Source organism: Crotalus tigris, unplaced genomic scaffold (genome assembly GCF_016545835.1).
Source record: "Crotalus tigris isolate CLP2741 ecotype Arizona unplaced genomic scaffold, ASM1654583v1 scf7180000017640.511899, whole genome shotgun sequence".
NCBI classification, from domain to species: domain Eukaryota; kingdom Metazoa; phylum Chordata; class Lepidosauria; order Squamata; family Viperidae; genus Crotalus; species Crotalus tigris.
This window is the reverse complement of record NW_024096534.1, coordinates 1-14,161: the sequence shown is the minus strand read 5'-3', so window position 1 is coordinate 14,161 and position 14,161 is coordinate 1.

Sequence of the window (14,161 nt, the reverse complement as noted above, 5' to 3'; positions counted from 1 at the left end):
AAAAGGATGCTAGTTGACTGGCAATATTTAGCGAGCTCAGGATGAAATCCATAGAAGTTGTTTCATAGATCCGAATAGAAGAACACGGAGAGTCTGAATTAAAAGAGAAAAAGCCAATGCCAAGTTATTAAACGCCAGCAACAAAACCACACCATATGCTAAAGCAACAAGGGAAGAGCTAAAGATCCATACTGTAATGGAAATTGTCAGGTAACAGGTGGAATCTCAGGGAGGAATGAAAAGACCAGAATCCAGGTGTCACTAATTAAAGTTCAGCCAAATTGATAATTCTAGTCATTCATTCCAATCCAACAGAAGCATTCCAAATTCCAGCATTATTCAGGAGATGGTTATTTTATCCCTGGCCTTGCTGAAACTAAATTTAAATACATGCCATGCTAGGCTTCTGTTGTGAACTTATTTTAAAAGGTAGAAGCCTCAGTCCAAAATTCTGTTAGATTTGGCAGGCAGGAAAGAAATTAATGGAGAAATAATATCTGCATTTTTCAGTTCCTTTGCTTTTTAAAAAGTAATATTTCTGCCTATTGAAATTAAAGAAAGAAACAACCCTTTAATGGTTTCTGATATTAATTGTACTGTTTACTACTACCTGAATCTTAGACAGAATACCACATAGATTGTAGAGAAGGATGGGGAGGTTATCAATTTCAATTGATCAATGTCCTAAAGAATGCTAAATTAGATGGGTGTGTGGCTTTATCCAGCAAAGTTCATCTTATGACCATATCTATTTTCTATCAGTGGAAAAGAAGTGACTTCTTCATGTCACGTTAAGGTGTCAAAACTAAAATTAGGTAATGGGTTTATTTGCCAAATGTTTGACAGGAGTCTTAGTGTAAGATGTGCCATATTTAACCTTTAAGTGGACTATTAGGAGTTCATGCTCATATCTCAAATTGGCAAAATAGCAGTCATCTACCTTTCTATCATTTGTATCCAACAAACATTCAAAACTATCAGCTATATTTTGGCAAGCTAGCCTGCTGTCAGTTGATAGAAGTGAAACGTGAATGTCAATAATTTCTTCAAATAAAAAAAACCACTTTTGACATATTATTCTACATATATAGTGTTATGGCTATTAGTACTTCTTGTCCTATAGCTGCTGCAAGTTGATCAGCTAGAAAGTTCTTTGACAAAGTTCTTAAACAGAGGGGCAGGTTGCTGTCACTCCATATCTTTGGAATAGTATATGTTTTCTTTACATTCTTCTCATAGAACAATCCCATCGTGTTAATTTGAAATATACCTCCCCTATCTCCCACTTTGCTGGCAGAAATTGAAAAGAGACCCAGAATGCTGTGAACAATGTTGACATTTTTTTTAGTCCTCCATGTGCTGCTATAGGGTTCTACTAAGTTGTTGTGATGCATGGTTGTCTATGGCAAATGTGGATGTGTCTGATGGAGAAAAGATTCTTACAGGTAGGTTTTCCATATTCTAAATTGGTCTTCCCAAATTTGGGGCTTTCCATATGTGTCTAAAATTCATAGTTCTAAGTTAGCATTGGACCTTTCTTCCTTCCTTCCTTCCTTCCTTCCTTCCTTCCTTCCTTCCTTCCTTCCTTCCTTCCTTCCTTCCTTCTTTCCTTTTCTTTCTTTTGTTTCCAATGTTTATAGCTCCTATCAATCCAAGAATCTTTGGGTAGTGAACCAGAAAAAAAAACAAGCAATTCTATTAAATAAATAAATTTGTATTGAGACTCAGTAAAATAACAAAACCACCAACAACATATTTTCATTCCAGAGCCCCCATACTAGTAACTTGATTCCAATACCTTCCCACTCTTGAAACAGAGAGGTTTCTCAGTTTTATAAGCATTGAGAACAAGATATATTGTGTGCTTTGCTTTGATATTGTTGATAGTTCCCAGATTTTTTTCTTGTCACTGCAGGAAAGAAAAGGAAAGAGGAAAGGAAAGGAAAGGAAAGGAGTAGGAAGGTTTTAATTTTGTTCCAAAGGCTAACATATAGTAACTATTTGCTAGCTCTGGCATAGTTTCAATCTATTCTTTTTTTAAAAAAAAATCCCATCTCAGCTACTTTCACATGCCACTCAAAAAGTAGAGCCTTTAGTCTAAAAAAAAGTTGCTAGGAAGACATTGCAACCTTATTTAATGTCATCCAAGAGGGCTTAAGCTCCAGAAAAGTAATCTTTACTGAGCATTAGAAGGGCAAGGATATCACTTTGACAATAGAATCAATTACTTAGTAAAGGAATTATGGATGCTGCTTCACCAAAACTATTCTGGCATGATTGGACACTTATGTAATCATCATGGATACTTAGCCAGATGAATTTTAGAGCCTCCTGTCATTGGATATTACAACAATGAAAGATACAAGATTATGCATCCTCTACAAAGTATTGTCCTTGGTGCTATATGTTCTTCTTATTTGAAATAAATAAACAATATAGGAGTTGGGGGTGTGGAGAGAAGCCATTTTTGTTTCATCATATTGAGTGAGAATGGCAGAAAAAAGGTGCAGAAGACATTTCTGGCACTACATTAAAATAAGCAATTCATCACAATAGTTATAAGTGTCCAATGAATGGATCCTTAAACATCAGAATCCTGGACATTTGCTACTGTGTCTGAAGTTCTCATTGTTCAGTAGACTGGGCTATGAGTTCACACCTGCATAATATTGGGCTACTCTAAGTAAAGGAGTTACTGAGACAACTTGTGAACCTATCGAACTTTGTAAAATACTATAAAAATGATAGAAAGCATTACTCCTGAATGGCATTAACACCTGATGTCTAATTTTTCAAAATTTTAAAGCAATCAATGATGACTGATTAATGGATCAAGTGACAGTAATAGAATGGCACTGTAACAGGTTTCGTAATGGATCCTATCAGAGACAAAAATTGGATGCACTGAATCTTCACATATTACTCTTTAAAAAGAACCAAATAAATAATCAATAAACATTCAGAGATGCTCTGTGGTGATCATTTTAAGGATGCAGAACATGACAGGATTCTTGAGGGTGGATGGGGGGTTATTTATTTACTTATTTAATTAGTCTTTGAGTTGTTCTTTTATTCCTACTGACTGCCTGGACTAGTCTCTGTGGTTTACTTGGCAAGGTTTTCTTAGAAGTGGTTTGTCATTGCCTGTTTCCCAGAGCTGAGATAGAGTTTCTCTCCTAAATTCACCCAGCTGGCTTTGTGCCCAACATAGCACTAGAATTCCCAATCTCCCAGTTTTCACTCTGATGACTTAACCACTATCCCAAACTGGCTCATTAACTACTTAAGACAAATATACTTTAATTAAGAATAAACTGCAAACTGCATGGAGCAAATAATGCTTTGCTGAGCAGAGCAGAGCAAGACATATTAACTCAAAACTTTTGGATGAGGGAGGTGGAGTTAGATTTATAACACATGAAGAAGAAAATAACTAAGCATTAATTAATAAAGGGCATAAAATAAAGTTACCTAAAAGCAGAGGATCTACATAGCTCTTGGGATGAAAGAAAGTGGCCAGTGTTTGTGCTGAAATTGTTGGCTTTACAAATGAGAAAAAGGAGATTTAAATTGGCTGCCGAGCCTATGATAAGAACAGTCAATACAAAGCAGGAAGACAATCAAATTTGGAATGACTTGAATTGACTTGGAGTGTGGGCAGATGAAGTAACTCAGAACAGAGAAGTGCAAGGTAATGAGCCTCGGCATTAAAGCAAGATTAGGAAATATATATTTAGTGGCCATATGCTTCAAGACATTGAGCAGAAGTGGGAGCTGGCAGAGGCAATACTAAATATTCTCCCTGCGGTACCCAAGAGAAGTGAAAATGCAAATAGAAGCAAAACAGTAGGAGGCATAAAAAGATATGGGACCACATAAAACTTATCATAAATAGGAATAGCTCTGTAACAAAACTGATTGGCTGCAACACAATAAAACTCAGTTCAACAGGAATAAGTTTGCTCTGGACTGCACTACAGTTACACCAACTGGAAACTAACAAATCCTATAGATGTTGGGATTTACACTTTTGCTAGGAATCTTGTTTATGTTTTTGCATTTCAAAAGGTAGTTTGTTCATAAAGACTTACTTTTGTAAACTAATAGGATCCACTGTATTTCTGGAATTATATTTTCATTAGCAATGTTCAGGCAATAAGGACTGCTATACATACTGTATATCCCTTCAGCTAGAAGAGGGACATCTATACTCCACCATGGAAGTCACATTTGGTACAAATTAGCCTGTTTTCTTTTTCTCCAACAATTCATTTCAGGGTCAGAACAAAACGTGGCACCCATGCAAAGTTGCCAATGGAAACAAGAGTCCAAATGTCATATTATGCTCCCTCCTCTAGTACAATTCAGTGACATCTCCACATGACTGCTTGGTATGATTGAGAAAAAGCATGGTACAGTTAGGGAGCAGACCAAATTGTACCAAAGAATACAGAGAGGGAATACCAAATTTAATTCAGGGCTGCCGGTTTTGGCAGCAGCCCATGTTTCTTAGGATCCTTAATTTCATTCTAAGAATATTTAACATTCTGAATTCTTAGATTTAATGGAGAATTACACTTTCATCAAGATTTGTTACTAACTAGGTTTCAGCAGGGGGGGGGGTATTAAGAGAGAATTCAATTGCACCAATCCCTACTTCCGTGGGTTGTTTTGAAGTGCTATTGCAAGAAAGAATTGTGCTGAATTGTTATTACTTATACAGAGAGGATCTTATTTAAGATTTTGTCCAACACAAATACTTCATGATGCTGGGGGGGGGGGCAGATAATTTTCTCTCTCCTCAAGTGTTTTGAATTACTAGGCTCAAGGCAGAGGTATACAATCTGGTGCCCTCCTATTATTTTGGATAATAATTCTAAGAAATCTTTGCCATTGGCTATGCTACTGAAAGTTAATAGGTATTTGAAGTTCAAAGCATATGGAAAACATCAGGGTGTCTACCTCTGACATAGACGACATTAAGGATGTTTTCCTATTTGTGCTCAGGTAAATAGGAAACTCTGACATTGTTAAGTGTATTTATTTCTATGTCATTTTTGTATATTGCCACAGACTCTAAAATCTGACTTCTGGCAGTTACTATCAGAAGACATTAAAAAAATAACAAAATATTATAGTAAGCATAAAAACTAATGAAAGAATAACAATTACCTGACCAGTAACATCAACAGGCACCCCCAGCATCCTTCTTGAATGTCTATGGAGAGTCTCAGTCATCCAGGTCATGGCTGTCCCAAAGGTGCTTTTTCAAGAGGCAACTGGACTTTCTTTTTTCTTTTTTCGCTTCTAATCCAAGAAACTTCTTCAGCTTTGAATGGATGGGAGGAGGGGAATGAAAAGATTTATATTCCTTGCAGATAGCTGGTCATTTGCATTCTTTTGGAGAGTTGTTGATGTCATCTGGAGGCTTATCTGTGTCATCAGGGTCACCTAAGTAGTACAAATGGGTGTGAAGCCTTCTTGGAACTGTTGAAAGAACGGTGTTGTAGACTTGAGATAGATGATGTCATATCCCTCCCACTCTGTTGAGAGAGGGCTATTCAGTTTTGACATAGATGGTCTTTTCGACCTCTCTTTCAAATCTCTTCTTGAATAGACCTCTGAGAGAGATTAGTTTTAACCAGATTGCATAGTACCACAAGGCCAGTGCCAATCTGGCATCTCAAGGAATACTATTTCATAAAAAAAGTGACATCAGCAAAAAAAATAATAATTAGTTAGGGAACCTGCCTTTCTTATCTTCCCAAACTGAGGAACAACCAATGGCTTTTGATATGAGGAATATAATGGATGGATCAATTAGACCTGGAAGGAATGGTTCTGAAGAAATCCACCATCTGCCCGGCCATGTAATATATTAGAATAGTCTTATAATGGCTTTTATAATACTTTAAGATTTAAAAAAAACTTATTACAAAGCATTTAATTCACAAATGATAAAATACACAATTCAGAAATAATAACACAATACCAGTTATAGGGATAGGTACTGAAAAAACCATGAAAGCAGTAAGCTTCCATTTCTTCAAGCCATACAAGCAGTATCCAGAAATAGATCAAAGTGTCAAACCAGAAACATTCCAAACATTAAGAAATGAGATTTCAAACCAACATAGGACTCAAGGAACCAACCCAAAGCATTAGTTGTCTGCAATGCCTGAGAGCTGTAAGATGAGCTCTTTGTATGATGAGACTGGGACAGCACTATATGAACAAAGATGTATTTGTTAGGAAAGTTTCCCATTCTGTAAGGGGTCTGACTAAACTGATTTTTGGATCTCATAGTCTGTAATTTCTTTTTAATCTATGTGAATCAGCTGCTCATTCTTCTTAGCACTGTTTGACCTAGCTTTCTTTTTCTTTGGAAAATAAGTTATAGGATTATACACATTTCCCACTCCTGAAAACTTGTTCTCCTTCAATACTTTGAGAAGCATGACACTTAGTGGAGAAACAGTAGAATCCTCTCATGGTGCTAAGGGATCGTCAATGTATCCTGCTTGTTGTGATGTAAAGATGTGCTCCATTCATCATTTCTTAAAGACACATCCGTGCATAATCTCTATCTTGTCACCATCCTTCTGCTGAAACTAATTGAAGGTGTCCCAGCAAGAAAGTAATATTTTCCCTCATATTACAAAATGAATCAATGAACAAAAAAAAAACCCCTCTCATGAGGAAATTCTAAAGCAGGGGTCTACAAACTTATCAACTTTAAGACCTGTGGACTTCAACTCCCAGAATTCCTCAACCAGCCATGATGGCTGAGGAATTCTGGGAGTTGAGGTCCACAAGTCTTAAAAGTGCCAAGTTTGAAGACCCCTGTTGTAAAGTACCTAGAGGAGTACTTTAGAAGCAGCAAACTATCTGGGCTGCAACTGGCAGGTCTTCTCTGAGAGCACCCCTGTCATCTGGCTGTTGGATCTGCAGCCCCATAAGCATTTCAGCTACCTAAGAGATTGGATCCTTCACTTGCTCAATCTTTCTTTTGGAGAAGATTTTGAATCCCAATCACAGTCTAGCAGAAATCAGTATTTCTATTAGTAAGCCACATTTTGCCCAGTAACTTTTTTTTTTCCCTGTTGGCAGATGAATGATAAAGTTAATGGAGAGTAGGCTTTAAAAAAAGGATTATCATAATATAAAATACAAACAAAAATATGGGAAAGGGAGAGAAAGAAGAAAGAGAAATATAGGGGAAAGGGGGAAAGAAAACAAAAGGCACCAACCCAGCTTTTTTGGCGCAACACAATAGAAGGTAGAATTGCAGCCTCAACTTTTTTTACTTTACCTACTTAACAAATACTGGCCATTTCTATAATGATAAACTAACTTAAACAGCAAAATCCAAGGTCAACAATTCCTAATTTTTTTCTGTCTTGAGCACAAAATCCAGAAGTGGTTTTCAGATAGAAGCTGGATATGTTCTTTTCTCTAATTAAAATAGTCAGTTTTGCCCATCTCTGCTAACTCCATCACTCTTACCATCCATACTTCTGTTGTGGGGTTAATGTAGAATAATATCTATATAACTTATCTTCCAAGGTACTGGACCACTTATGCCATGACTTGAAAGAACCATAAAAGAAACAAGCCATAAGAATATTGACCTCTCTAGTAATAATTCCATGATTATTGCACCTCATAAGAAGAGAAGCAGTACATAGCCTAGATGGTCTACCTCAGGTATGTCCAACTTGACACTTGTGGGATGCATGTGATCCTAGACAGCTAGATACATGGCTATAAATTAAGACTGTAATAATTTTACACAAGATTATAATAATTATAATAATATAATTATTATAATTATAATAAAAAATTAAAAATAAATAAAATGTTACACACACATATGCACACGCACACACACATAATATACACTATATTATATATGCAGCCCAACACAATTACCCTTGCCTCAATGTGGCCCAGACAAGCCAAAGATTGGACAGCCATGGTCTATCTTTTTGCCCTATTAAGCATGCAAGTAAAGCAGAATGCCTAGAGGAAAATGAAAACTCTGAACCTTGTCCTTCCATATCGTAGTTAGTTCTTGGTTTTCCTACTGGATAGGAAGGGAAAAAAAACAGCCAGAAACCCAGCAGTTGCTGCCCTGAACGTTATCCACATATTCTGTGAAAGTAGCAAAATACCAGCCTCACTGCTGAGAAGCATTAAAGGTTGGCTGTAAAGTGATATAGTGATATACTTTTTATAGTGATATACTTTTCTCTTTTCACTAGCTTGAGAGGGAAACGCATTTACCATTGCTTTGTAGATGAGTTCTAACACAGGAAGGTTTTATGAAATGGGGTATTCTTCCAAACAGCAGTGCTATATTTGAGGCTCAATACAGAGTAAGATTAGACCACTAACTTTCTTTTTTTTTTAAAAAAAAAAGCCTCTTTTTTTTCCTCATGGGCTATTGGAAGGGATAATGATGGACAATTGTTTGCAAATGTCATCTTTATTATTTTGACTCTTCCCACTCCATGGATGCTACCTTAACTTAAAATCCTAGATGGAGGATGAGTATACACTATGTGGAGAAAATGATCAATAAGATTCTGTACTGTGAGGATTTAAATGGCTAGTTTTAAGATTGCAGTTCTATTATATATTTAATTTATTATGCATTAGCTTGTGTTTCCATTTTAAATGTCTGGTTTTTTCCTCTGTTTTAATTATTTTTTCTCATTTATGTTCTATTAGTTTTTGTAATAACATTTATCATTGTACCAGTTATCCTTTTATTGTTGCCCTGTGATAGAATAACACACAATGAATTATTTTAAAACAACAACTAGCAATTGGTTTTTACATGTTCATACCTAACTTCCTTTTTTAAAATTGCAAATTTTAAGGCTAGAGTGAGTCATAAAAGTATGTAAAAGCTTCTGAACTGGCATTAGTGTTTTGATAACATAGGTCAAAGAAACAGTTCCTAGCTAATATTACAAGCTTTCCTGCATTTAAGTAATAACAAATATGGCATTTTAGCACAATACATCGTACTCCAGGCACTTTAAATGTCTCATGGCAATAAATGTTGTTATCAAGAAATAGTTTGCAGAAGAATGATAATGTAGTAGGTTTTACTGAACTTATCAATAAATCATAATGCACATGCTTTCAGGCCAAAGAGTTTCCTTAGATGTAGTGGATAATATGAAATGAGCTATTTTACTGAAAACACTCTGAGTTCAAAGCAGCATCTGGCTTTGTCTATTTTCAGCAAAATCACTGCCATTCTAAGACTGAGCTTGCAATGTTTTCAAAATGTAAATGTATTTGACTGGTGAGGTCAGAAACAATGAAGAAATGCACTTTGGAAATTTCCAAACCAAGAACCATATTTCCAAACAAGCATAATCAATTCTATCAAATCTTTTTTTTTTCCTTTGAGGCATAGAATAACAGAATGTTTTTAGCTTGGCACACTGTGTACTGAAAGTCTCCCACAGAAAACTATTATTTTCCAGCTGGTTATTTTGCTATCTTTACAGTATGTATAGAAATGCATTGAGGCATTCTCATGAATGTACAGTTGGTAAATAAACAGGAGCCTAATAGAGTCTTTGAAGACACAGCATGTTGCACATTTGCAAAAAAAAAAAAATCTGCAAACTGGTACCCTCCAGAGTTTTCAGACTAAAATTTATAGAATTTCCTGAGATTTAGTTGGGGCAGCATGGGCTTCTGAGAGTAGTAGCCCAAAGTAACTGGAAGTATGATATTGTTGTGGTATATGGTTTTAATGGCCTGGAATGGCTTCTGTTGTGATGGCATGTTAGCAAATGGGAAGAGAAAGGGGAAGAAGTTTAGATATGGTCCTGAAATGCAGGTGTACTGTTACTAGGACTGAGGAGTTCACCTGGCTGCTACATAGCCAGGGCTGTTGTGGGGAGAGGTAGACAATATTCCCATTGGTCCAATCTTGTATATAGATGCTGGGAACCAAAGCTCCAGGGTGGTGGAGGAATACTTACCTCCTCAGTTGCTGGGGGACATGCTAGTGGTCTAACCCAAAATTGGAGACAGAGGGGAAGAAGGAGAGGAGAGAAAACTACAAAGACTTTTGTCATAGGGAGTAACTGGAAAGAAAAGTTGGAGATTAAAGTTGGTGTGAGTATGCAAAGAAGTTATCAGTTCCCAAGTTGGAAAGAAAAATTCCACGTGTGGCTTCCTTGGAGGAAGAGAAGCAAAATCCCAGAGATATTATATTTGCAGCCAGGATCCAAGACGGGAGGGAGAAAGACAGCTGGATACAGAAAGAGAGTCAGAGTCTTTGGTGAAGCCCTAGTATGTGGGGAAGGATGGGCAGAAAGCTCCTGAGATAGATTCTTTCTCCAAGGAAAGTTGTTGAGCAGCGTTGACTACTCATTTATAAATCCTGTGCATTCCTTCCTTTCACTCTCTCTTGATAAGCACAGAAATAGGGCAGGGAGACAGAATGAAAAGGAAAGAAGTTAAGCATTAGGAAGAGAATTAAAGGAAAATATTTTCTGGAGGGATACCTAAGAAGAAAGCAAACACTGGCATCTTCTTATAAATGGCTACTTTAAATACATATTGTAAATAGTTTTTTCTGTATAGCAGGGATCTTCAAACTTGTCCCTTTTATGACTTGTGGACTTCAATTCCCAGAATCCCTCAGCCAGCATGCCTGGCTGAGGAATTCTGGGAGTTGAAGTCCACAAGTCATAAAAGGGACAAGTTTGAAGACCCCTGCTGTATGGTTAAAAAAAATATAAAAGCCTTTACTGTCTTCATTTCTCTGAGTCAATTGCTATCCTTGTAACCCTGAATATATATCCAGTTCTAAAAGAAACCAGTCACACTGTGAGATATAAATGGTGCCTTAACAGGGGCTGGCAGTTTATTAAGGTGACAGTTGTACAGTATATATACACACATAATTGAACAATAAGAGGAAGAAGATGCTTACCAAGCTGCTGAATCCAAACAGACAAGTTACTAGAACTTTGGAAAGGCATTTTGTAATCTCTGCAGGGAGATGGAAGATAAAATACACAAAGCATGTGGAAGCATGATGCATGATATCTTAGCATCTCAAAGGAAAAAGATGTAACTTTGGGAGAAAGTCTTGATGTGTTGCAGGAAGAGATCCATAATTTCAGTGTAGATCCTAGTTAAATGGTTGGCCTTTTGGGTTGTTCTTCTTGTTCCTAAAAAAAAAATTCAAACAAAACATTTGTTCTTTTATATAATAAGATAGGACAGGGAGAGAAGTGATTCCACTCATCTACTATGAGAAAACTTTTACTGCCCAGATATGTGTTTGAGCCAGAGGAATGTAATTTTAACTGCATCTAAAAAACTATTCATGCTGAAGAACTATTTTAGAAAGAAAGATCAAAAATCCCATGTTTGATTTTCCAAAATAGTCTGCTAAGTAACCCCTATGATGTGGTGGCTTTCCTTTTACGTTCTTCTTTCTTCAATGGTTATGAATTTGAGAGTCAGGCATTATTTCAAGATGGTCAAAGGGAACTACATTATCTATCTATCTATCACCGTAATCAACCTCAGAAGGTTGTTGCAAGAAAATACAAGAAAATATTATATAGTACATGGCTCTAATTTGGCCTCTCATTTCCTGTATAATAAATGAAGATTAATAATGTACCTGTTATGTCCCGAGCCTTTGCAAACGGCTCGGGCGTTTGCAGGCAGTCCCGGGCAGGTGCAAAGCTGCCCGGGACCAGACAGGCTGTCGCCAGCGCCGTGCGCATGCGCGGGTGCTGGCGCGGGAAAAGTAACCCATTTACCCGGGAGTTGCCTATATAAGAGGCTGCGAGGCGTTTGGGCGAGGCTGAAGCCATCTTCCTGTAAGCTGAACGCTGAATAAAAGAAACTGAGAACTCCAGCTGCTTCTCGTGTCTGTTTTCCGCCAAGGACGCAACACTGGCGACGAAGGTGGGATGCCTTGCACTACCTGGAAAGGAAGAAGTGTAAGCTTACCCGAGGAGTCCTGAACGGCGGAAGAGGAACGGCGTCGACTCGGCAGCTACCCGCCAATCCGGTGCGCATTCGGGGGTAGGCTGGCTGATAGACCCGTCTCCTGAAGATCCGAAGATGGCGAAAATCGGAAGGCTTTCGGAATTCGACGTCTCACATCCAGAGCGGTGGGAGTCCTACGTATCCAGAATGGAGAACTACTTCAAGGCAAACCAAGTGAGGGAAGATAGCTTGAAGGCCGCCACCCTGCTTTGCGTTTGCGGCCAAGACGCCTTCGAAATCGCAGAAAATCTTGTAGCACCTGTTCCAGTAGAGTCTGTAAGCTACGCAGACCTGAAGAAGCTGCTGAAAGAGCACTTCCACCCCAAGGTGTCTGTTATCTCATGGCGCCACACCTTCGAGCAGAGGGATCAACGGTCCGGTGAAACAGCCAAGGAATACATCGCCGCGCTACTGAAGGCCGCCAAGCCCTGCGAGTTCAAGGACCTCGAGGAACGACTGAGGGACCGATTCGTGTGCGGGCTAAGGCATCGAGAGCTACAACAGAGACTTTTTGCCAAGGAAGAATTCTCCTTCCAAGACGCCTTAAGGGAAGTCACCGCAGAAGAAGCAGCAGGCGGCGCTATCAAAAACATGCGGCCGATCAGAAACAGTGCAGAGGGTGCGTCCGTGCACCAGGAAGACGTCCGACGAAACTCCGAGGAGGATCCGGACGAGGAAGTCGACCGTCTACACCCCGCGAAGGAAGAGAACCAGAAGGGAAGCTCTTCGGCTCGGCTCAAGTGCATCGGCTGTGGAGGTCGCCACAGGAGAACCGACTGCAAGTTCCGCTCCGCTACCTGCCGGGCATGCGGCAAACAAGGGCATATTGCAGCTGTGTGTCTGAGCCGACGACAGGCACAACCCCAAGAAGAACGCCTGAAAGGTACCAGATTCCCCAGCCAGAATAGGGTAGGGTTTTGCGCTTCGCGAAGAAGCATCTGTAGAACAGGCACACACCAGCCCATGAAGAAAAAGCTGTCACTCAACGTGAAGCTACAAGGGGTTCCATTATCTATGGAACTAGACACAGGGTCTGCCCTGTCCATCATTTCATTGCATACATTTAGGAAGATTTGTTCCAGAAGTGGTTCTAAGGCCAAGTTAAGGCCTTCTGATATTGTATTAACAGATTTTCAGAACTCAAGAGTGTGTGTTAAGGGGGAGGCCACCCTTAATCCTTGCATACAAGAGTTTTGAAGGTCCCACTAGACTTATTATAGTAGAGGGTGAACGTAACGGAGTCTCATAGTACTTGTGATTGTTGGTATTGTGAGCCGCTGGGTGCTACACGTCACAGGACTCAACAGCTTACAAACACTCGACCTACAGGAAGTCTGCAAAGAATTTGCAGATGTTTTCAGCCCCCAGCTGGGCACATTCAAAGGACCACCTGTGTCCTTAAAGCTAGACCCCACTGTCACTCCCATTAGTATTAAAGCAAGAAGGGTCCCTTTTGCTTTAAAAAGTAAGATTGACACTGACCTAGACAAACTAATCCAACAGGGAATCCTAGAACCTGTTGATTCCAGCCCGTGGGAGACCCCCATTGTCACGCCTCTAAAGGCAAATGGGGACATTCGCATTTGTGCTGATTACAAATGCACACTCAATAAGGCAGTGCAGCAACATGCCTATCCTGGTCCTGTGGTCAGTCACATCCTGGCCTCTCTCAAGGGGGGGCGTGTTTTTGCAAAGCTTGACCTAGCTCAAGCATATCAACAGCTGCCTGTTGATGATGATGCTGCCATAGCTCAGACCATTGTGACCCACAGGGGTGCCTTTAAAGTAAAAAGGCTACAGTTTGGAGTGACTGTCGCTCCTGGGATTTTCCAAAGCGTTATGGAAAACACACTACGAGGTATACCAGGGGTCTGCCCCTACTTTGACGATGTCTTGATTGCAGGAGACTCCACACACATTCTAGCTGAAAGACTTAGGGCTGTCCTGTTAAGATTCAGGGAATCAGGCCTCAAGCTCAGAAAAGACAAATGCAAGTTCGGGGTGCCTTCTACTGAATTTCTGGGATTCAAAATTGATGCTGCTGGGATTCATCCTGCTGAATCCAAACTAACTGCTATTTTACAAGCACCCAGGCCAAAGTCTAAGGCCGAACTTC